Consider the following 22,561-nt stretch of genomic DNA (forward strand, 5'->3'; position numbering starts at 1 on the left):
AGTGGCATGTGCCTATGTGGATCCAGGCTGACTCCCTGCATGTGTGAATAACAAGCATCCATGTGTTGGTTTGTGCCAGCTTCAGGGATGCAGAGAAAATTGTTCAGCTGCCTGAAAGAGCAATCTACCCTTCTGACAGTGGTGAAGAGATTCTAATGAAAAACATGTGAAATAGAGTGCTGCCTGTCAGCTTCAGTGAATGATGGCATACTAGATATGAGAGTATCTTTTGGTAATATGAAAATTAAACCAGAGTCACATTCCATCAAGATTAGAGGAAACAGTTGTGTGTGGTTCATGGAAAGATCAAGAACTAAGCAGGATGTGAACAAGTGCTTGGCAGCTTCCCATGCCCTGGGAAAATAGTTCTTTCAGTAGACCTGACATTCCAGGACAACACAGAAGGCACCAGGGCCCTCTACAGAGTGTTCCATCATCAGAGTGTGCACAGCCTGTGGAGATGACTGTCCTTTGTCACATTCTCAGGAATGCTGCTGTCCCACTCATTACGTCTAGATCCCCATAGAGCATTCATGGGAAGTGGGAGAGTAGCCAGAGTGTGCCCTTGGGATCCAGGTGAGATCTGCATGCACTGATGTCTAGAAACATTCAAAATTTCAAATGCACTGTGTCCAGATTAACAGCAATTTTCCCATGGGTTCAACTGAAAAGATGCCTGTGGCTCAGGCACAGAGGAGGACTTGCTGCTGAAGCGAGATCACACAGCTCCAGGAAGGCTGGTCTTTCAGAACTCTGGACCACTACACTTTCCATTCTAAGTGCTGAGGATGCACCCATGCTCACGGCTCAAGCTGCAATGTTTGCAGAGAGAATCTGTGTGGATCACAGGAGTTAGCCAGCTCAGGCTGCTGCAATGCTGAGTAGCTGCGGCTGGGTAGCCTGAATAGAATAGCAAACATCTGTATTTCTTGGCTCTGGAGACAGGAATCCAAGGCCAAGGCTCTGCCACACCCAACATCTGATTAGGCCTCCTTCCTGGGTTGCAGATGGAGCCTAATAGATGCCCCTCGAATGCCAGAGGGAAGGGAGGTTACCTTTTGTTTCTCTTTTTGTAAGAATACCAACTCCAGGCATGGGAGACCCTGCGTCTAACCTCATTACCTAACTTCAGTACCTAATCTTGGCCAACAGGCCAGGATTTCCACCTGAATTTGAAGGGATTCAAGTTGTAACACCGTAATGCGCAGGGTAGTCTCTTCTGCTGAAGGACATCAGATGGAGATTCCCACCAGGCCTCAAACACAAATCCATGCTATAAAAGTATGAACACAGAGGGAGCCCTACAGCAGTTTCTCAGGAAATGAACCCAGGAGTTTAACATTTTTCCCACCTTAACCTATCCTGATTCATTCAATCATTGGTTCCTAATAGACCCATGACATTCAGTGAAGAAAGCAGCCTTATGTATGGCCAATGCTCCTCTTGAAGACTAAATTGATCCAATCAGCTTCAATTACCGGGGGCTAGAGAGATGAGACAGCTCAGCAGCCAGGAGTACTTGCTGCTCCTACAGGGGACCCAAGCTCCAGTTCCCAGTACCAACATGGCAGCTCACAAACGCCTTCAACTCTAGTTCTAGGGCATCCAACACTCTCTCCTTCCTTCTAAATACATCTATATCCATTGGTGCATGCTAACATGGATAAATAGGCACACATATACATAAGTAAAAATAAAAATAAAGATAATTTAAAAAAAAAATATCAGCTACCAAAGAGTGAGTCTTGGGATTTCTTTGCCTTCTTCTGACTTTTCCTTACCACTTTTCCTACATGCAGAGACCAATCAAATAAATGGAGCAAAAGGTGACATTAAAGGTCTATATTTAGCTATTGAAACATTCTAGTGAGATAGAATTTCCCATTTATATTGCATATAACCCAGGAAGAAACGCAACGTAAAGACACTGAAGGACCACATCCCTGGGGCCATGACTCCTCATGGTATTTATTGATCCGAACAATACAGAAGCTCCACATACAGCTCCCCTGCTGAGTGCCTCAAATGGCAGCTTGTGGACCTTTACTAAAATAGCTCTGGCCTTTGCCTGGCCCTCTCTTAAATTAAAATCTGGATCTGTTAGCGGGTTTGCTGTCGTGAGCCAAGATATTTAAAACATCAATGGGAACCAGTGTAGAGGACATCAAGGGAGTCACACTGAGAAGCTTGTGGCTTCTCTTCTGAACTTACTAATTTTTTTCTTCCAGATACAGACATTTGCCTTGGGTGAAGGGTTCCTAGCTGCCCAGAATGTCTAGTGGGAGGTTTAGTTCCCAGGTGCACCCATGGAACTTTCAGTAGCCCTCTTGCCTGAGCCTTAGGATCACCTGGGAGCTGATAGCCCATGTGAGAGGTGAGTTCTGGTGTGGTGTACACCATCTGCTTGAGTTAGCAGTGAAGAAAAGAAGTCCATGGGGAATGGGTGCCCGAGCATGGCACTGCTCAGGAAGCTATGCTTGAATACTGGCCAGTGGCTTCTGGATACACAGGAGCTCAGACTGCACTGGGAATGGAGGACACCTGCTTTCTATTTGCTTCTCAAAATAACCCCATGGAAGTGTTCGTCAAGGTTCACAGGCTTTTGTGCTTGGCATTGGTGGAAAACCAGAATGGATCAGCCAAGCCTGGTCTCTTGGGATTGGACCCCAGGAACAATGGCCCTCACCCAAGGTTTCCCAATACTTTGGTTTACTTTAGTAAAGGAAGCGTGAGAAGATTCTCTGCCAGGCTGTGCTAAGTGCTAATGAAGCTGACAATAAAGAGGTGGCCAATCAATTGTGGGAAAGAATTAGTGTATGGCTCTTTCCATGTAGTTAGTGCTACTCAGGGCCCTGCCTCAACTTCACATGTATCCCTCTCAAGTTGTTCCTAGTATTGCAAAACTCTTCCTGTAGATGGGAGTGCTTATGTCCTGTCCCCCAGGACAGCTACAAAGTAACCAAGAGAGCCAAGATATGCACCCCAGTTTCTCCAGACACAAAACATTCCAGGAAATCAAGCTAGTGAGATTTCAGATAGGGAGCACAATCAGGTCTGTGAATTTAAGCAACATTTTCTCCATTTCTTGAGATGACTCTAGACCCATACAGTGACTAAAAAAATTTCCTATCTTGTTTACCACCAACCTTATATTTGTCAAAGTAGTGAAAACAACTAATAGCTACAGTCATTAAATCATAATGGCTTTGAAAACACCTTGCAGCCTAGCAAATTTCCTGTAGATTGGTTATGTTAAAAAAAAATCCCTATTTATTTTATCAGGAAAGGATGGTAGAATGGCTTTATATGCGAGGTGGAAGATTAAATTCTCGTCTCAGGGTGAATGCTGTCACAGCTGGCTCTTTGTAATTGTGGCTTATTAGAAGTGGGTTGTTTGGGATTGTGGCTTTATTCAATTGAGACAATTACGCATTCTGTGTGACTCAAAGCAATGATTTCAGGAGCAGTTTGGTATTTCAGCATAATTTGTTGTGACTTTTGCTGATTTTAGACAGCCACTGGGTATTAGTTCCTGAAATTAGGTTTTAATTTCCTTTAATAGGACTCTCCCGTGTATATTGCTCTCAAGAATGTCAACATGTCCATCCTCCTATGGAAGTTCATAGATACATGGGTATTGTGTCCCCTGATGACATGGGTTCACAGGCTCCATGTAAAAGCCTTTGTCTCAGGAAGTAGGCCTGGCAGTGTGGGTTTGGTATAACCTTGCTCACTGTGGCAGAACGCCTGTATGTATGCACATGTGAGTGCAAGTGTGTGTGCACGCATGTGGAATCCACAGGTCAACATTGAGTTTTTTCCCCAGTCACTCCCCTGTCCACATCGGTGTCCAAGGCAGACTCTCACTAAACCTGGAGTTTATCAATTTGCTAGATAGAGTGGTGAACAATCCCCAGGGATCACCCTGCCCCTTGCTGCCCAGTGCTGGGATTATAGGTGCACACTGCTGGTCTTTGCCATGGGGAATGGGGATCCAAACTCAGGTACTCATGCTTACTTGAGGAGCACTTTACTGGCTGACCTGTCTCTTCAGGCCCTGAATACTTTGATGAAGCAATATCACCCTCCCCTGAGTTCACATGTTGCCTTCTAGGCAGAAGTGTTCAGAAATAGTTGGAGGTTCTCAGGAATATTGTCAGGAGGGAAAAAAATCTATTTCACTAGGTGAAGGTCTCCCCAGCCTTATTTCCAAGTGTTCTCACTGGGTGGAGACTTCCCAAGTTGCACTTTAAGTGTGGATGGTAGTCCTCAGTGCACACTGGTGATAAAACATGTCCCACCATGCATACCATAATTCCCCTGATTATGACAATTCCCAGCTTTGGAGAGCCTTTTGGAGGCTACAGATCCTGGTTGCATCTGTTTCTGAGGCAGACCCTCCCACCCCCAGTCTGTAATCCCCCAAGGATATCAAGAAAGTGACTGTATCTTTGTATAAATTACTGACTTTTGTTTTTGAAAACACACAGAATGCAAAACTCATCCCTTGGATTTGTTGTAGAAGTCCAGTGACTAGGGAAGTTCTTACTGATTCTGGCAAAGGTGGGGATGGGCCAAGAAAAGACAGGAAAGGTGAAAATCTGCACAGCTCAGGTGTAGTTCATGTAGTACTGATATATTCATGCTTATAGCAATTCTCAGCTTGCCTTCCAAGAAACACAGCTGGCATGGAAATATACAGATAAGGGTCAGCTTACTTGGAATTTGAATCAAGGAGTCTATGCCTCCCCAGTTCAAACCGAGGTTGACTCCTAGCTGTGAAACAGTTGGTATCTGTCTTAAATGACATGCAAGGCATGCCAAGGTTTTGAGGAAGTTGTGGCCAACTTAAAGGATGTATGGTCTTTATGGTTAATTGACTCTCCTATAGGAGTGAGAACAGATATAATAAAACAATTAGGAAAGTACCCAGAGTTAAAGGGAGGGAAAAACTACCATCTTCTGCTCAGTTTCACGCTGAGAGAGATTTGTCCTGACTGTGGCCGGCAGGGACACAGAAAACTTCTGTTACATGGCTGTGCTTTCCAAAAGTGGTGACCAGAAGCTCATGGCGTCTTGTGCCACATGAGACTGACCTCACTCATGTTTCCACAGACCCCACATCAAGAAATATCAAAGATGGTGATGATGACTTCTGGGAAGGGAGTTTACACCGGCCCGCTCTCTCTTGCGATGTCTGTTATTGAGTTTTGAGTTTAGTTTAGTTCTGTGAATCAATGAACACTACTTGTAAAACTGGATTATTGCATCTTTATTGTAAGACTTTCCTATTTCATTTCCCCATTAAGAGCGTACAATCCTTTCTGAGGGAATAGTCTCCCTTCCTTCCCACAGGGTGGCAAAGGATATTTGCTGCTTGCTCAAGTCACTGGGCCTCTAATTACCCGCAGTTACCTGGGGTGAAGAGACCCTCACCCAGATGAGAGCTGGTACAAGAAATTTAACTATTGATTTTCTACATTTAAAAGTCTTTTCAAAATTCAACCCTTGAATGAATTTAATCAGTAAACACTGGCACATCTGCTCAGTTGGGTAAATGTGGTTCTCCTTCTTCCACAGGATCATTGGCCACCGGTCCAAGAGGGGAGAGGGGGAAGAATTGAGGAGCAGGGTTCAGACAGCTGTGGATACAAAGGAGATAGCCCTCCTGGAGATGACTTTAGTGAGGCAACCCAACTTTATTCCAGAGTATAGGAAGTATATAGGATTGGGAAGCCTAGGAACAAACCCTAATTTGCATTAAGTGGCACATTCCTATCATAAAGCTGGGTTAGTGCCAGTTTGGCCCTATGAAAATAGCTAGAACATGTTACTTAATTACCATGTGGTCCACAGAGGAAGGGCATTTGCAGGGAACTATGTCAAGGGTCATCCTTGAGATAAGTCAGGCATTCGGGCCTAGAGACATCTTCCAAATAAGGACAGGTAGAGAGCAGGAAGCCTCGCCAGAGAGGGAGTGGACTCTTCTTGCTGCTGAGCTTGGAGAAAGTGGCCAGGCCATGATAGACTGCAACCTTTGGCCAGCAGTGCCTTCCGACAGATAAATATAGGCCAATGCATAGGCAATAACTGCATATGAGCACATTTTAAAACATGGGGTACTCTTTTAAACACATACCACACTTCTGAATTTCTAAACCTGAGGGTCCGATGACAAACATCTATGATCTCATTACACAAGTTTCTCAGGCATCCCCATTTAGGGTTTCTTCATTAAAGCCTGCCCTCACCTCTGTGTATAACTCTTCATCCCCAACTTGAAGTGGATGCTCACTCTTCTATATTCATCTCTCGATGCCCAAGTCCTACCATCCCAGGATGACAGCTGAGAACCAGTGAGAAACTTGTCATCATGAAGACGGCAGGTGATCTTGTGGTGGGTCTTTCCTGAGTTGTCACTCATGAGACAAGCATATGGTAGGCTATCCCGAGAAACCCCAGGCTGTGCCACTGTGGTCCTACGTCAGCCCATGCTTCCAGTGACAGAATGGCAATGCAACCTCTCAACTGGCCACTTACTGTGAACATAAAGCATCACTGGACAGAGGAAACAGCTTTGGGATGTGCTCCATGCATTCACAGACACGCAGTGGGCTCCACTGGCCACTTCCAGCACATCTGTCAGCTCCATCCATGGCGACTTGCAGGGGCAAAGAAACAATTTAGAATTGTTAGTAGAAATCTACGGTGGGATAATGTGAGTTTTACTCTGTTCGAGTCTCATTCTGTGGCTGTGATAAAACGCTCTGACCAAACCCAACTAGTGAGGGAAAGGGTTTATTTAGCTTGCATCACTGAAGGAAGTCAGGGCAAGAACTTGAGCAGGATCCAAAGCAGAAACCGTGGTGGGAAACTACCAGTAGCTGACCGTGCTGGGTAGTTTTGTCAGCTTTACACAAACTGGAGTTAACCATAAGGAGGGAACCTTGATTGAGAAAAATGCCTCCATAAGATCTGCTATAGGACATTTTCTTAAACAGTGATGGATGGGGGAAGGCCCAACCCACTGAGTGGTACCATGCTTGAGCTGGTGGTCCTGGGTTCTATAAGAAAGGAGAGAGAGCAAGGCATGAGGAGCAAGCCAGTAAGCAGCGCCCCTCCACGGCCTCTGCATCAGCTTCTGTCTCCAGGTTCCTGCCCTGCTTGAGTTCCTGTCCTCGCTGCTTTTGACAATGAACTTTTACATGGAACGCTAAGTGAAATAAACCTTTTCCTCCCCAACTTGCTTTTGGTCACGGCGTTTCATCTCAGCAATAGATGCCCTGACCAAGTCACTTACTCTCTGGCTTCCTTATACAACCCAGAGCCCAGGCTCACCTGCCTAGGGGTGGAGCCTCACAGTGGGGTGGGCCTTCCTAACATCAACTACCAATCAAGACAATCCTTCAAAGGCATACCCACAGACTAACCTGTTGAAAACTATGGCTCAATTACTCTCTCTCTCTCTCTGGGTGATTTTAGGCTGTGGTTTGACAAGATGAGAAAGCTAACTAAAACAGCTCATTATATATAATTGATGCAGGGGCCAGTGAGATCACTCAGCAGGTAAAGGATGCCGCCGGAAACCTGAATCTGATCTCCAAGATGCACATGGTGGAAAGGGAGAACCGGTCCCCACAAGTTATTTTCTAACTGCTACACACATGATGTGGCATGTGTGCCAACACACATAGGTGCGTGTGTGTGCATGCACACACAGACACACACAGACACACATCAATCAATAAATAGACATTTGTGAAAAGAAGACACTGGCTAACGTAGCTCTGATCAATCACAAGGAAGGAATGTCTACCAGTGAGGAGGGATCTTGTTGTATTCATCAGAGCTAGTGTGTCTGGGGCGTTGAGGTGAGCGGGGCTCTGCAGAATATTCTTCTGGCACACTGACTTGATGCCTTTGCAGATACAATGGGTATAATTTGAAAGGCTGGGTTCTCAAAGCTTGAAGCTTTGTACATTGGAGATGACACTAAATGAGCCATTTTCCTAGACAGACTGATTATAATTCGGATAATCTCTGCCTGGCAGACACCTGTACATTCATTTGCATTTACACAATTCCTTTTTAATCTGGTAATTATGTAAATAGAAGATGAGGAGTTTTTTTGACATCTCACTTTTCTTATTCTTTAGTAGCTGACTAGACATAGCGTCACAGGCAATTTGCTATTTTAATGCTCACAAAAGAGGGATTCATTTAGGAAAAAAAAATAGAGTGAATAACTGCATTTCTCTTCTCCGAATTGCCTCTATTGTGTGAGCTCAAAGGATTTATGGACCTGGAGGGGTTCATTCGACACTCTGCCATTCATCCCGGACACATGCCACCTTTAGCCCTTCCTTGTTTCCCTCCCAGCCTGGAGTTGCTGTGGGGGCTGTGTCAGACCCCCAGAGGAAACATTGTCCTCAAAGCTAAGGCCATGACTCTGCTACACACTGGTGCACCATTTCAGTGTGCTTTAATAGATCATTTGCTTCATGTATAGGCAACAACACAGTATCTATCACTAAGAACACAAAAGGTTAAACTTTAGCAAAGATTGTGCTGTGCATACTTCTCATAAAATCTTCCTGACATTATATTTCTATAAGTGCATCCTTCTTTAAGTTTATGGGTCCCTCTGATGCTTTATTCAAAAACCACCAGGAAAAACCAAGAAGCATTAGAGATAAAATCAGACGGCAGAAGGTAAAGAGGCCCTAGAGTTTGGCAAAGGCTAGCTGCACTCATTTCTTCAGTTCTAGTTTCTTCCTGTGGTTCAAATGCTTTAACCTAGCTGGGAATGATGGCACACACCTTTAATCCCAGCACTAGAGCAGCAGAGGCAGGTGGATCTCTGTGAGTTCAAGGCCAGCCTGGTCTACATGCTGAGTTCCAGGAGAGCCAGTAGTCAGGGAGCTGGTTTAATCGAAGGTCATCGTGTCCTACACCAGACCCCGCACCCAGCCACCACAGGCAGCAATTTGCAGTTATACATGTTCCTGGCCACCAAAGCTCCAGTGCCACACAGCAGCATGACACAGAGAGAGGTCTAGCATTCTTCAATTCTGTGAGAGGCAGTGAATGCTGAGTTAAGGCCCAGGAAAGATTCAGATACATATTTAGTCAGCAGGTTATTGTCCCAAAAGTCTGATTCACAAACAAGCTAAAAATGAATGCTCTTCATCAGTCTTAATTTTCTAATGCAGTGACCCATCCTGACACTGTAATAACAGGTCCCAGAGTGACAATTAAGATAAATCACCTACAGAATACACCATTAGGGCCATTCATGCCTCATCAGTAAACGAATTGTCTTATATAACATCCTGAGGAAATAGTCGTGGCCACAGCCCTAACTCCCCAAAGCATATACTGATTAATATTCTACCCTTGTAGACTGCTCACAAATTGAAACCTGGTTCAAAGATGATTTTCTGGGTGACAGTCTAATTTTGTTTTAATGAGGAGCACCAATGGCTAAGCCTGAAACAGGAGCTATTGATCTAAAAGAAATTGCATTGCTCCAGAGCCCCAGAGGTAGACCAGCCTTGGAACAGCCTCCCCTTTCAAAGAACAACTGTCTGTACTTGGAGAATGGGGTGTAGGCCTTCTGAAGAAATGGGGTGCACTACAGTTTCTCGTCAGCTTTATACAAGCTAGAGTTATCTAGAATGTGGGAACGTAAGTTGAGAAAGTGCCTCTAGCAAACTGGCCTGTAGGCAAGTCTGAACAGCACTTTCTTGACTAATGATTGACGTGGGAGAGTTCCCACATCACATGGGAAGTGCTTCGCCTGGGATGGTGGTCCTGGGCTACAAAAGAAAGCAAAGTGAGCAATCCACAGAGAGCAAGCCAGTAAGCAGCATCCCTCCATGCTTCAAATGCTTCCTCCAGACTCCTGTCTTGAGTTCCCGGGCCTACTGCCCTGAGTGACAGACTGTGACAATCACAGTTATCACGGAGTTAGAAGCTGAAATAAGCTCTTTCCTTCTCGAGTTGCTTTTGGCTGTGGCATTTTATTCCAGCAATAAAAACCTAACCACTATACAGGGAACGTGGAATCTGTTCCCTTCTCACTTTCGTGTGCATATGTGTGTATGTGAATGCTGGTGTGTAGAGGGTGTGTGCAAGTGTATGCACGTGCACTGTGTGTACCAGCAGATGGAAGCCAGAGGACACAACTTGCAGCATAATTTCTCAGATGCTGCCCACCTCTGATCTTTGGAGGTGAAGTTTTTTACTGGTCTGGAGCTCAGTCACCAAGTAAGTTAGGCTGGCTGGCCAGCAAGCCTCAGGGCCTCACCTTCTTCCATGTCTGCATCCCTGGGGTTGTAAATACATGGCACTGTGCCTGGATTTTTTTTTTTTTAATGTGGGTTCAGAGGCTCAAACCCATGCCCTCCTGCTTGTAAAGCAAATGCTTTGCAAACTGGACTGTCTCCCCAGGGCCTTCACATTCACATTTCAAAAGCAAGTACTTGAAGTTATGAAGAAATATGATAGAAGAAGCATAAACATATCATAAGGGAACCAGTGAGATGACCTGGTGGTGTAAAAGCCTTTGCTATTTAGCCTGATGGCTTGCGTTAAGACCTCACAGGATGGAAGGAGAGAACCGATTCCTGCAAGTTATCCTCTTCCTCTGACCTCTACAGGCTGTGACATGTACACAGAGAGAGAGAGAGAGAGAGAGAGAGAGAGAGAGAGAGAGAGAGAGAGAGAGAAAGAGAGAGAATACAGTCTTTTAAAATCAGTGTAAGAAGATGATGGTGCAGGCAGAGTGTACTCTCTCTCAAATTATGCACCTGATGGTCCTGCAGCTCGAGTCGTTTCAGCCTTGCTGTCACTCAGTTTGTAAACACATCTGTATAATAAACACATGCTGCTCCTGCTCTGAGGTGATTGACAGCAGAGTCCCGCCTCCAGGCCCATCACGGCATAGGGCTGGTCCTGTTAACAGATGGGAACTCCTTAGCTGGGGACTTGGTGTGCTCTCTCACCTAAACCAGCCCACAAACACTAATGATGTGATACTGGCAGACGCTCATGCAGCCCAGGGAGCTCTAAAGGCCAGTGGAATTCAGAGCAGGTATAATGAATTGATCATAGTACGGAAGTGCAGCTTTCAGAGCCATGCAGGACGGGGGCTCACTGAAGATTTTTTTGCACCGGTTGCAGGGTATTCTGTTCTAGGGTGCCATCTCTCAGTGTCCTGTTAGAGGTGGGGGGGAACCCTCTCAGAGACACTTAAACCAAGCTGAGCAAATCTCAGCTGAAGACACATCTTCACTCTTATCGGTGCTCCGCGTCTTTGGCATTTTCATGACCCCCAGGAAAAGTAGAAATCAAACAGCTCATGGAGGCCTGTCCGGACTCACAGCACAGTGAGGACGGCATGCTTGGAGAGCCACCTCCCACTGCCTGGCGGTGGTGCTGATGGTCCCAGTGAGAGTTCTAAGCGCTTGGTGTCACTTCACTTACCTCACAGGCAAATCCACCTCATCCTCCACTGCACTGGCTTTCTTTAACACTGAGAGGTGGCTTCCCTCTCTGGGCAGAACTGGAAAACAAGAACCAGCACATCCCTGTCTTGGATGGATCCGGGAATTCTGAGCCTCTCTTTCTCTATCCTCCTTCCTCCCTCCCTCCTCCTTTCTCTGTTTAGCATTCCTATGAATTTGTATTTGAGGCTGTTTCTCCCCATCTACATCACCTTTTCAGGGAATAAAATCAATATGTAAGAAGCACTAAGCCCTAGGAGAGGCAGGTGGGGCTTTCTGGTATCTACTAGCATGATTGGCCATGGAAAGGAGAGTCTCCCTTGGGTCTAGATATTGATCTTAACCAAAAACATCATCACTTGAGGGTTCAGTCTGTTTCACTCAGAAAATGTTGGTATGCTTTGTCTGAGAAAATATTTGGTATGCTGACTGAGCAGTGGACCATGAATAATACTAAGGCTTCGTGTGAGGTCAAAATTAATAAATGATGAAACATTTGAACACAGTCCCAGGGATTCTTTTCCATTCTTTCTGTACACGGAGCAGACCTGTATCCAGCTGTGCTGGATCCCATGTAGCTTGTTGGAAATGCAGAAGTTGGAGATAGAACCTGTTGTTCAAATCTTAGATGGTCTTTTAATAAAAAGCCAGATATCAGGATGAAAGCTGAAAGATCAGAGAAGCAGAGCAGCCAACAACTAGTTCTCACCTCTATGAAATCCTCAGCCTAAAGAGAGCAAGTTCCGGTTTCCTTATCTACCTTTCTCTGCCCAGCCATCACTTCCTGGGATTTAAGGCGTGTGTGCTTTCCAGTAGTGGGATTAAAGGTGTGTGCCACCACTGCCTGGCTCTGTTTCCAGTGTGGCCTTGGACTCACAGAGATCCAGATGGATCTTTGCCTCACAAGTGATAGGATTAAGGGTACACAATATATCACTACATTAACCTACATCTTAACAGTGTCCTCACTATTCTATTCATTTCAGAGCTGCCTCATCTCTAGACCATTCCATCACAGTGCCTCAGTGCCTGAAATTTCACGCTGGCTCTTCTCTTATATTGAAGCAACTTAAGAACACCTGTTAAATGAAGGCAAGAAAGCCCTTGGATTACCCCTTCCCCCCATCACTCCAATCTAGAATGGTGGTGAATCCACAGTTGCTCCTTAGTGGTCTATGAGAGAATCTGTCAGCACAGCAGGTTAGGGAAGGTGAGACCTCAGCTGGCAATCCTGTGGGGGCAGAGATGAAGAAGGGTGGGGCACTGTAAGTCGCATGAAATGGCATCCAGTGGCTGCAGGGTAGGAGAGCAAGCGCTCAGTGTTACAGCACAGACCCGAACGGCAAAGTTATCTACACTGCAGCAGTTTTATACGGGCTGACCCCAAGGCACTGCCACAGTGGCCCTGTACCCTCTACAAAGCGTTAGCGTGTCTGCGACACTGAAGTCTTGGTTTATGGTTGCTCGTCTTCTTCCCTTCACTGGCTGATGATTGGCAGGCAGTGGGATTTAAAATTCAGATCTGTGTGACAGCTGTTGGACAGTGCTCTGGGAGAATCTTCAAGTCCCTGTTCTGAGATTGGAAGGTCAATTCCCTGGCTGCGCTGGAGCTTGCTCACCATGTCTGCATATTAACAGGAGGTCAGAGGCCCCCTCCTAGAGCAGTTTGTGATGTTTGGCGGTACCTGAACAGGGGTGTGGCTGCACACCTGTGCAAGAGCTGCATAAATAAACTCACCCATCCTTTATACATCCACGAAAACAAGACAGATTGTGACCACAGAGTCTCATGCCATAGGGTCCATGCTAATCCTGCTTCAATTACAGAGTCACTGATTAAACAGGAGGTAAAGACACAGAGGACCTTGCCATCTCATACAGATTTACCATGCAAAGAGACCATTATTAAAGATAACATCTACTTATAATCAATAGGTGTTTAATCATTTTAAATAGCTTGAGCCTCTTCTTCAAGCCACAGCACAAGTCAAAAGATCTGAATGGCTCTGATTTGGATTGAGGTTTTAGTTCCAATCAGGATGTGTGCATGAGATCTGTGATCTTTGAGGTTTCTGCTCCAGGGCAAATACATAAACTGTAGTTGGAAATGGAGCAAATTCCAGTATTTCTGGTTCAGTCCTCTCCTCTCCCCCTTCCTCTCTCTTTAAGAATACTGGAGAATCATATTGATTAATGATGCAGGTTCTGGGGAAGTCTTTGAGAACGAAGCTGGAGAGCCAGCAATGCCCCAGATCAATGTCTGTTTCCAGCATCTGCTTCTACATCCCACCTCTCTTCAGTAAACTGCAGTAAAGTGCAGTAAATGCCCTTCAAGTTTGCAAGCTTTGTAGTTGAATGTAGACTTAGTTCATCTAATGTTAGTCCAACTAACAATGACAGCAACAAACACAGGAAAACTTTGTTCCATAGAAGAGTCCAGTCACCACGTGATCCAGTCATATTTAAAAGCAGTTTTGCATCTGGCAAATCTAGAAACATACATGCCTTAGAATTTACCACCCATGTCTGTTGATTTATCAGGATAATGTGCACACACACAGCTCTAGGTGGTATCTTAGTTAGGGTTTCTATTGCTGTGATGAAACACCATAACCAAAAACCAAGTTGGGGAGAAAAGGTTAATTTGGCTTATACTTATACATAATAGTTCATCACTGAAGAAGTCAGGACAGGAACTCAAACAGGACAGGATCCTGGAGGCAGGAGCTGATGCAGAGGCCATGGAGGGGTGCTGCTTACTGGCTTGCTCCTCATGGCTTGTTCAGTCTGCTTTCTTATAGAACCCAGAACCACCAGCCCTGGACTGGGCCCTCTCCCATCAATCACTAATTGAGAAAATGCCCTACAGCTGGGTCTTATGGAGGCAGTTTTTTAACTGACATTTGTTTCCTCTTTTCAGATGACTCTAGTCTGACTTATGTCAAGTTGACATCCAACTAGTCAGGACAGATGGCCTAGCTAAAGTTGTTACATGGAGATGAGCTGTCTCTCTAGAAGGTCTTGTGGCAGGTAACATGAAAACAGAATGGGTTTGTGAGTAAGTTAACATTCTCTGTTAGTAGCTTTAACTCATTAATAAATGAGTCCATGCACACTTGGGGGAACTACGTAAGAGGTCTGATCTACTTAGAGGTCACTAGGGGTGTGCCTTTGACAGGTATGTCTTGTGCCAAGACCCTTCTTTCATGCCCTGCTATGAGGTGAGCTGCTTGCCTCCACCACCCCCCTCCACAATGATGTTTCTGCTTCACCATAGGCTTACACACAATAGATCCATCCATCCATGCATCACCACCATGAAGACAACAAATCCTTCCTTCTTGAAGTCCCTTATCTGTAGTGTGTTGGTTATAGTGCCAATGTTGCCTGATGCACAGTCTATGGATTCTCCCCAAAGAAGCCTTAGGAGTAACTAGCCAACGGTGATGCTAACAGCACCACACTGAGAGGATCATTCTAGATGAAAAACACATGGGTCTGGAAATGTATTCATAAACGGCTGTCTACAACATCCTCTACCAGCTAAACATGGCTACGGCCACTGTGGGTATACCATCCTTACATTAACAGCTTCAAACTCTGTTGATTTTAGGGTTTTGTGTAAGCATTGTAATATGGCAGATCTTTTTGCTCCAGTTACTATTACCATCTTAAATGTAAATGTTTTGGTTAAAACTAGAGGCTAGAGAGATAGAGGTAGCTCCGTGGCTAAGAGCATTTGCTCCTCTTCCAGAGGACCTGAATTTAATTTCTAGCACCCTCGTTGGGCAGCTCACAACCACCTGTAACTCCATTTCCAGATAATCTGAAGCCCTCTGCTGGCACCCACAGGTACCACATCCACATGCGTTTGCATATACACAAATCTTAAAATATAGACTTTCATTTTCAAAGCCGGAGCTATGTATTTGATTCTACTGACTATTTCTCTCTCAGATTAGTGTTGTGAGAGGCATGCCACTTTTGCAGAGCCTTGTCATTCATCCACGTAATAAGAATGTTTTCTGCCCCACACTGTGAGGTGCAGGCATACGACATCCAGTTTAACAGAGTCCTTACCTCTTCATGGAGGTAAGCAGATGCTAAGAGATGATCAAGTGGCTTACCTTAAATAATTTTACTTCTGGGTATTTTACACATTTTGGTGTTGTTGTTTGTTTTTGTTCTTTTACTCTTTGGGGGGCCCACCACCCAGCCACCAAATAAATCACACATGGAGGCTTAATAGTAATTATGAATGCCCAGCCTTAGCTTGTCTTAGTTTCTTGCTAGCTTTCTTTTACATTATCTATTCTTCCTTTTGGCTCTGGGCTTTTCCTATTCTCTTAATTCTGTAAATCTTACTCTTACTCCATTGCTTGCTGTGTAGCTGGGTGACTGGCCCCTGCTTTTCTCCTCCTTCTTTGGCTCCTAGATCTCCTTCTCCTAGATTTCTCCTTCTATATATTCTCTCTGCCAGCCAACCCCACCTATCCTTTCTCCTGCCTTGCTATTGGCCGTTCAGTTCTTTATTATCTAAACAGATGTTTTAGACAGGCAAAATACCACAGCTTCACAGAATTAAACAAGTGCAACATACAAAAGTAACACATGGAACCATCTCAAAAATTGACCACATGCTTGGACACAAAACAAATCTCAACAGATACAAAAAAATTGGAATAACCTCCTGTATCTTATCAGACCACCATGCCTTAAAGTTAGACCTCAACAACAACAAAAATTATAGAAAACCCACAAACTCATGGAAACTGAATAATGCCCACCTGAAACATCAATGGGTCAAGGAAGAAATAAAGAAAGAAATAAAATATTTCCTAGAATTCAATGAAAATGAAAGTACAACATACCCAAACTTATGGGACACTATGAAAGCAGTGCTAAGAGGAAAATTCATAGCTCTAAATGCACACATGAAGAAGATGGAGCAATCCCATACCAATGAATTAACAGCACAACTGAAAGCTCTAGAACAAAAAGAAACAAACTCACCCAGGAGAAATAGATGCCAGGAAATAATCAAATTGAGGGCTGAAATCAACGAGATAGAAAACAAGAGAACAATACAAAAAAATTCAATGAAACAAAGAGTTGGTTCTTTGAAAAAATCAACAAGATAGACAAACCCCTAGCCAAATTAACCAAAAGGCAAAGAGAGAGCACCCAAATTCACAAAATCAGAAATGAAAAGGGAGACATAACAACAGACAACGAGGAAATCCAGAGAATCATCAGATCATACTTCAAAAACCTGTACTCCACAAAAATGGAAAACCAGGAAGAAATGGACAATTTTCTGGATAAATACCACATACCAAAATTAAATCAAGACCAGATAAATCATTTAAATAGACCAATAACCCCTAAAGAAATAGAAACAGTCATCAAAAGTCTCCCAACCAAAAAAGCCCAGGACCAGATGGTTTCAGTGCAGAATTCTACCAGACTTTCAAAGAAGAACTAATACCAATACTATTCAAAGTGTTCCACGCAATAGAAACAGAAGGAACACTACCAAATTCTTTTAATGAGGCTACAATTACCCTGATAACCAAACCACACAAAGATGCAACAAAGAAAGAGAACTACAGACTAATCTCCCTCATGAACATTGATGCAAAAATACTCAACAAAATATTGGCAAACCGAATCCAAGAATACATCAAAACAATCATCCATCACGACCAAGTAGGATTCATCCCAGGGATGCAAGGATGGTTCAACATACGAAAATCAGTCAATGTAATACACCATATAAACAAACTGAAAGAAAAAAAACCACATGATCATCTCCTTAGATGCTGAAAAAGCCTTTGACAAAATCCAACACCCCTTCATGATAAAGGTCTTAGAAAGATCAGGAATACAAGGAACATTTCTAAACACAATAAAAGCAATTTATAGCAAGCCAACAGCAAACATCAAATTAAATGGAGAGAAACTCAAAGCGATACCACTAAATTCAGGAACAAGACAAGGCTGTCAACTCTCCCCATATTTATTCAATATAGTACTAGAAGTTCTAGCTAGAGCAATAAGACAACAAAAAGAGATCAAAGGGATACAAATTGGCAAGGAAGAAGTCAAACTTTCACTATTTGCAGATGATATGATAGTATACATAAGTGACCCCAAAAACTCTACCAGGGAACTCCTACAGCTGATAAACTCCTTCAGTAAAGTGGCAGGATACAAGATCAACTCAAAAAAATCAGTAGCCCTCCTATACACAAATGATAAAAGGGCTGAGAAAGCAGTCAGAGAAACATCACCCTTTACAATAACTACAAATAATATAAAATACCTTGGGATAACACTAACTAAACAAGTGAAGGACCTTTTTGATAAAAACTTTAAATCTCTAAAGAAAGAAATTGAAGAAGATATCAGAAAATGGAAGGATCTCCCATGCTCATGGATAGGTAGGATTAACATAGTAAAAATGGCAATCTTACCAAAATCAATCTACAGATTCAATGCAATCCCCATCAAAATCCCAACACAATTCTTCACAGACTTGGAAAGAAAAATACTCAACTTTACATGGAAAAACAAAAGACCCAAGATAGCTAAAAGAATCCTATATGATAAAGCAACCCTTGGAGGCATCACCATCCGTGACCTCAAACTCTACTATAGAGCTATAGTAATAAAAACAGCTTGGTACTGGTATAAAAACCAACATACGGACCAATGAAATCAAATTGAAGACCCTGACATTAATCCATGCACATATGAACACCTGGTTTTTGACAAAGGAGCCAAAACTATACAATGGAAAAAAGAAAGTATCTTCAACAAATGGTGCTGGCATAACTGGATGTCAATATGTAAAAGATTACAAATAGATTCATATCTGTCACCATGCACAAAACTCAAGTCCAAGTGGATCAAAGACCTAAACATAAATCCAGTTACACTAAACTTGATAGAAAAGAAAATAGGAAGCACTCTTGAACGCATTGGCACCGGAGACCATTTCCTAAATAAAACACCAACAGCACAGACCCTGAGCACAACAATTAATAAATGGGACCTCTTGAAACTGAGAAGCTTTTGCAGGGCAAAAGACACAGTCAATAAGACAAAAAGACAGCCAACAGAATGGGAAAAGATCTTCACCAACCCCACATCTGATAGAGGATTGATCTCCACAATATATAAAGAACTCAAGAAACTAGACATCAAAGTACTGAACAGTCCAATTAAAAAAAAATGGGCTAAAGAGCTAAACAGAGAATTCACAAAACAAGAACTACAAATGGCTGAAAGACATTTAAAGAAATGCTGAACATCCTTAATCATCAGAGAAATGCAAATCAAAACGACTCTGAGATACCACCTTACACCTGTCAGAATGGCTACGATCAAAAACACCAATGACAACCAATGTTGGAGAGGATGTGGAGCAAAGGGAACACTCCTCCACTGTTGGTGGGAATGTAAACTTGTACAACCACTGTGGAAATCAGTATGACAGTTTCTCAGAAAATTAGGAATCGAACTACCTCAAGACCCAGTCATCCCACTCTTGGGCATATACCCAAGGAATGCTGATTCATACCATAAAGATACATGCTCAGCTATGTTCATAGCAGCACTGTTTGTAATAGCCAGAACCTGGAAACAACCTAGATACCCATCAACAGAAGAATGGATGAAAAAAAATGTGGTACATATACACAATGGAGTACTACTCAGCAGAGAAAAACAATGAAAGCATGAAATTTGCAGGCAAATGGATGGAACTAGAAAAAATCATCCTGAGTGAGGTAACCCAAACCCAGAAAGACAGTCATGGTATGTACTCACTCATAGGTGGATTCTAGATATAAAATAAAGAACAATCAGACCACAACCCATAGAACCATAGAGGCTATATATATAGCATGGAGGTCCCTAGGACGACTGTGGCTTATAATAAATTTCAGTTTTACTCAATTATTGAAAAAAATAGCCAAATGAATGGAAACACATGAACTATGAACCAAAGGCTGAGGGGCCCCCAGCTGGATCAGGCCCTCTGAATAGGTGAGACAGTTGATTGGCTTGATCAGTTTGGGAGGCATCTAGGCAGTGGGACCAAGTCCTGTGCTCATTGCATGAGTTGGCTGTTTGAAACCTGGAGCTTATGCAGGGACACTTGGCTCAGTCTGGGAGGAAGGGACTGGACCTGCCTGGACTGAGTCTACCAGGTTGATCGCAGTCCTCGGGGGAGGACTTGTCCTGGAGGAGGTGGGAATGGGGGGTAGGCTGGGGGTAAAGGGAGGGGGTGGGAGGGGGGAGAATAGGGGAACCCATGGCTGATATGTAGAACTGAATGGTATTGTAAAATAATATATATATATATATATACATATATATATATATATAATAGTAATAAATAAATGGTAAATCTTTGAACAAAAAAAGTAACACACCTTAAAATAATATTCTACAACATTTTGGAGCATTTTATTTATCGTTATTATTATTATTTACTTTCCTGAGATTTCTGTTAGTAAAAGCAGGAAGGGTACATTGATGAAGTAGTTTTTCCTAAAGAGACACTTGCATGAGACACTCTGGAGTGATTGACATTCCCTGGAGCATCCTCCTGCTGCCTGTTGTAACTCAAAATGTATTTCTGAGCCTGCCCCTGACTGTTGCCTTTTTTTAAATTGTTGCTGCCTTTTAAGTTGCTGTCCAAAACAGTAACTACAGCTATGCTGCTACCAGCAGCAATTAGGCAACAAGGGACTCTGTATTTCTCAGGAAATCTTCTAAACATACCCAAGACAGTTCAATATCTACCATCTACTGTAGATTTGTCTCTGACCTGCCCATGTATTTTCTTTTGATCATCTATCTATCACCTACCTATCAAGCATTTATAATCTATAGGTTATATATCTATCTATCATCTATTCATCTGTCCACCTACATAGTTTTCAATTATTTGTCTATCCACATAGTCATCAATTATCTATATTTCTATCTATCTATCTATTATCTATCCACTTATTTATCTAATGCCTTTCATCTTTTTCTATCATCTATAGACTTATCATCTGTCTATATTCATCTATCTGATAGAGAAGATAATAAAACTAATGAATAGATCAAAGAATTTCTATATATACACACACATATATATCACTCTTTTACTAGAAAAAGCAAGACCCACTTCCTGTTGAATCCCCAAATGATTTATTATAAACTGATTTTGGTTTATTCTGTTCCTATCCTGGTACTCTTGGAACAAGTAAGTTTACTACAGCTTCGCACTTGTGACCCACACTTGTCTCTACTCTGAAGTGCAACACTCACCTTGCCTGTTGATGCTGAACCACACTTAGTGTTAACCTCTGCTGTCACAGCTGCCTGGTTCTTCATACTGAGCTGCCTCTCACCTCAAATACGTCTCACAAGATCTGAGCATTGCTTTGCCAAAGACAGGCATTTTGGGGCTCTGTGATCCTCCAAATAACGCTTGCTCATTGGAAGGGCAGTAAAGATTTTCTTTACTGAAATTCTGTGATAATTGGACTCGTTCTATCCTGCCACTCAAGTAAAAAATGCTTGTTGGCAGAATAGAAGATGAGAAAACAGAGTAAAATATTTAAAAATAGTATTTTCGTATTTTCCTTTGAAGTTCATTTGCAGCTTGTTCATTTGTTTTATAATCTGTTAATGATAACCAAACAAATGGCAGCAGATTACAGATTTTTCAGAAGGATTTATAGAAGTAAACTTTTACCACTTAGTATGGCTCATGAGATTAGGCAGCAGCTCATTTAACTTCGGGGAGGCTGCTCTGCCCCACACACCTGAGTTCACTTGTTCAGGTCGCAGCAGCACGGATTCATGGTGAACGCTCCTTAGATCTGATGCAGATACCCACTAATAGGATACATGAAGAATCAGTGAATGGCCATAATTAACTCATCTTTCCATTTCTGTCCTTCTATTCACTTATTTAGTGTATGCACAGTAGTGTGAAGTGCTTGCCATTAGCCTGTTTGTGTGTATGTACATGCATGTATGGTATGGATGTTTCAGATGGGTGTGAAGATAGATAGGAAGTTTAGTATTCAGGGGTCTGCTCACTTACAACGTGGACCACGTTAACTTTTGGTCACTTGTAAAATTTTCACTTTTCCAGCTGGAATAAACACCGATGATGAAAGTGAATTTTAGAATCACTATTACCGAGCAGTGGCATTCTTTGTGAGAGAAAGTGGGAGTCTTCATGAGCCCACTGGCCTGTGGCCCTCCCTCATGCTCAGCTTTCTCCCAACCACCTGACTTACTTCTAATTAATGTGAGTCTGGGAAGGATCACAGTCCTTTCCCTCAGCCTGAGTTTCTGTCTCATGCTGCCTGTGGATACCTATAAAATAATAGCCCTCAGTCCTGTGGACGTGTTCCTGGCAGGGCCTCTGAGATTCTCTGAATGACCCTTGAACCTGGGCTGGTTTTCTCTCATAATCTACTCAGCTCTCCCATTCTAAGGGGCGTCTCTAAGCTTTCCTTTTCTGTCCCTCTCTTGTTACCATTATATGCCACAAAGAAGAGATTTGAGTTTCTTCTCATATAATTTAAAGTCACAGCAGGCAGAGAAGCACGTAGATAAAGCCTTTCTGTTATCTGCAGTGGTTTGCCCAAATCCCTCAAAGTAGGATGTGGAAGGACAAAGTCAGCTTTGGTTAACACGTGTTCTTTCTTAAATAACAGAAACAATTTGAGCAGCAGCTACTGAAGGAAGACCGACCCACCATATTCATAAATGTTCCGATGCAGACTCCATGAAGATGTGTTTGTTGTTCTTATTTGTGCTGCATTATAGATATCATAAATTTTCTTTTTAGCAAAGTATGTCTAGCAAGCAGTATATATCCACACAAGAATGTCTTGCTTGCTCTGGTCATTCTCCCTATGAGTTTTATTGTTAGGAAAACAGAAACTGATATAACATATACTTCTGGTTTTTATTAGAAAATTTTTCACAGAATAATTTTTTTCATGTTTTTCCTTCCCTTGACTCCTCCCAGA

This window comes from Peromyscus leucopus, chromosome 22, assembly GCF_004664715.2.
Source record: "Peromyscus leucopus breed LL Stock chromosome 22, UCI_PerLeu_2.1, whole genome shotgun sequence".
NCBI lineage: Eukaryota > Metazoa > Chordata > Mammalia > Rodentia > Cricetidae > Peromyscus > Peromyscus leucopus.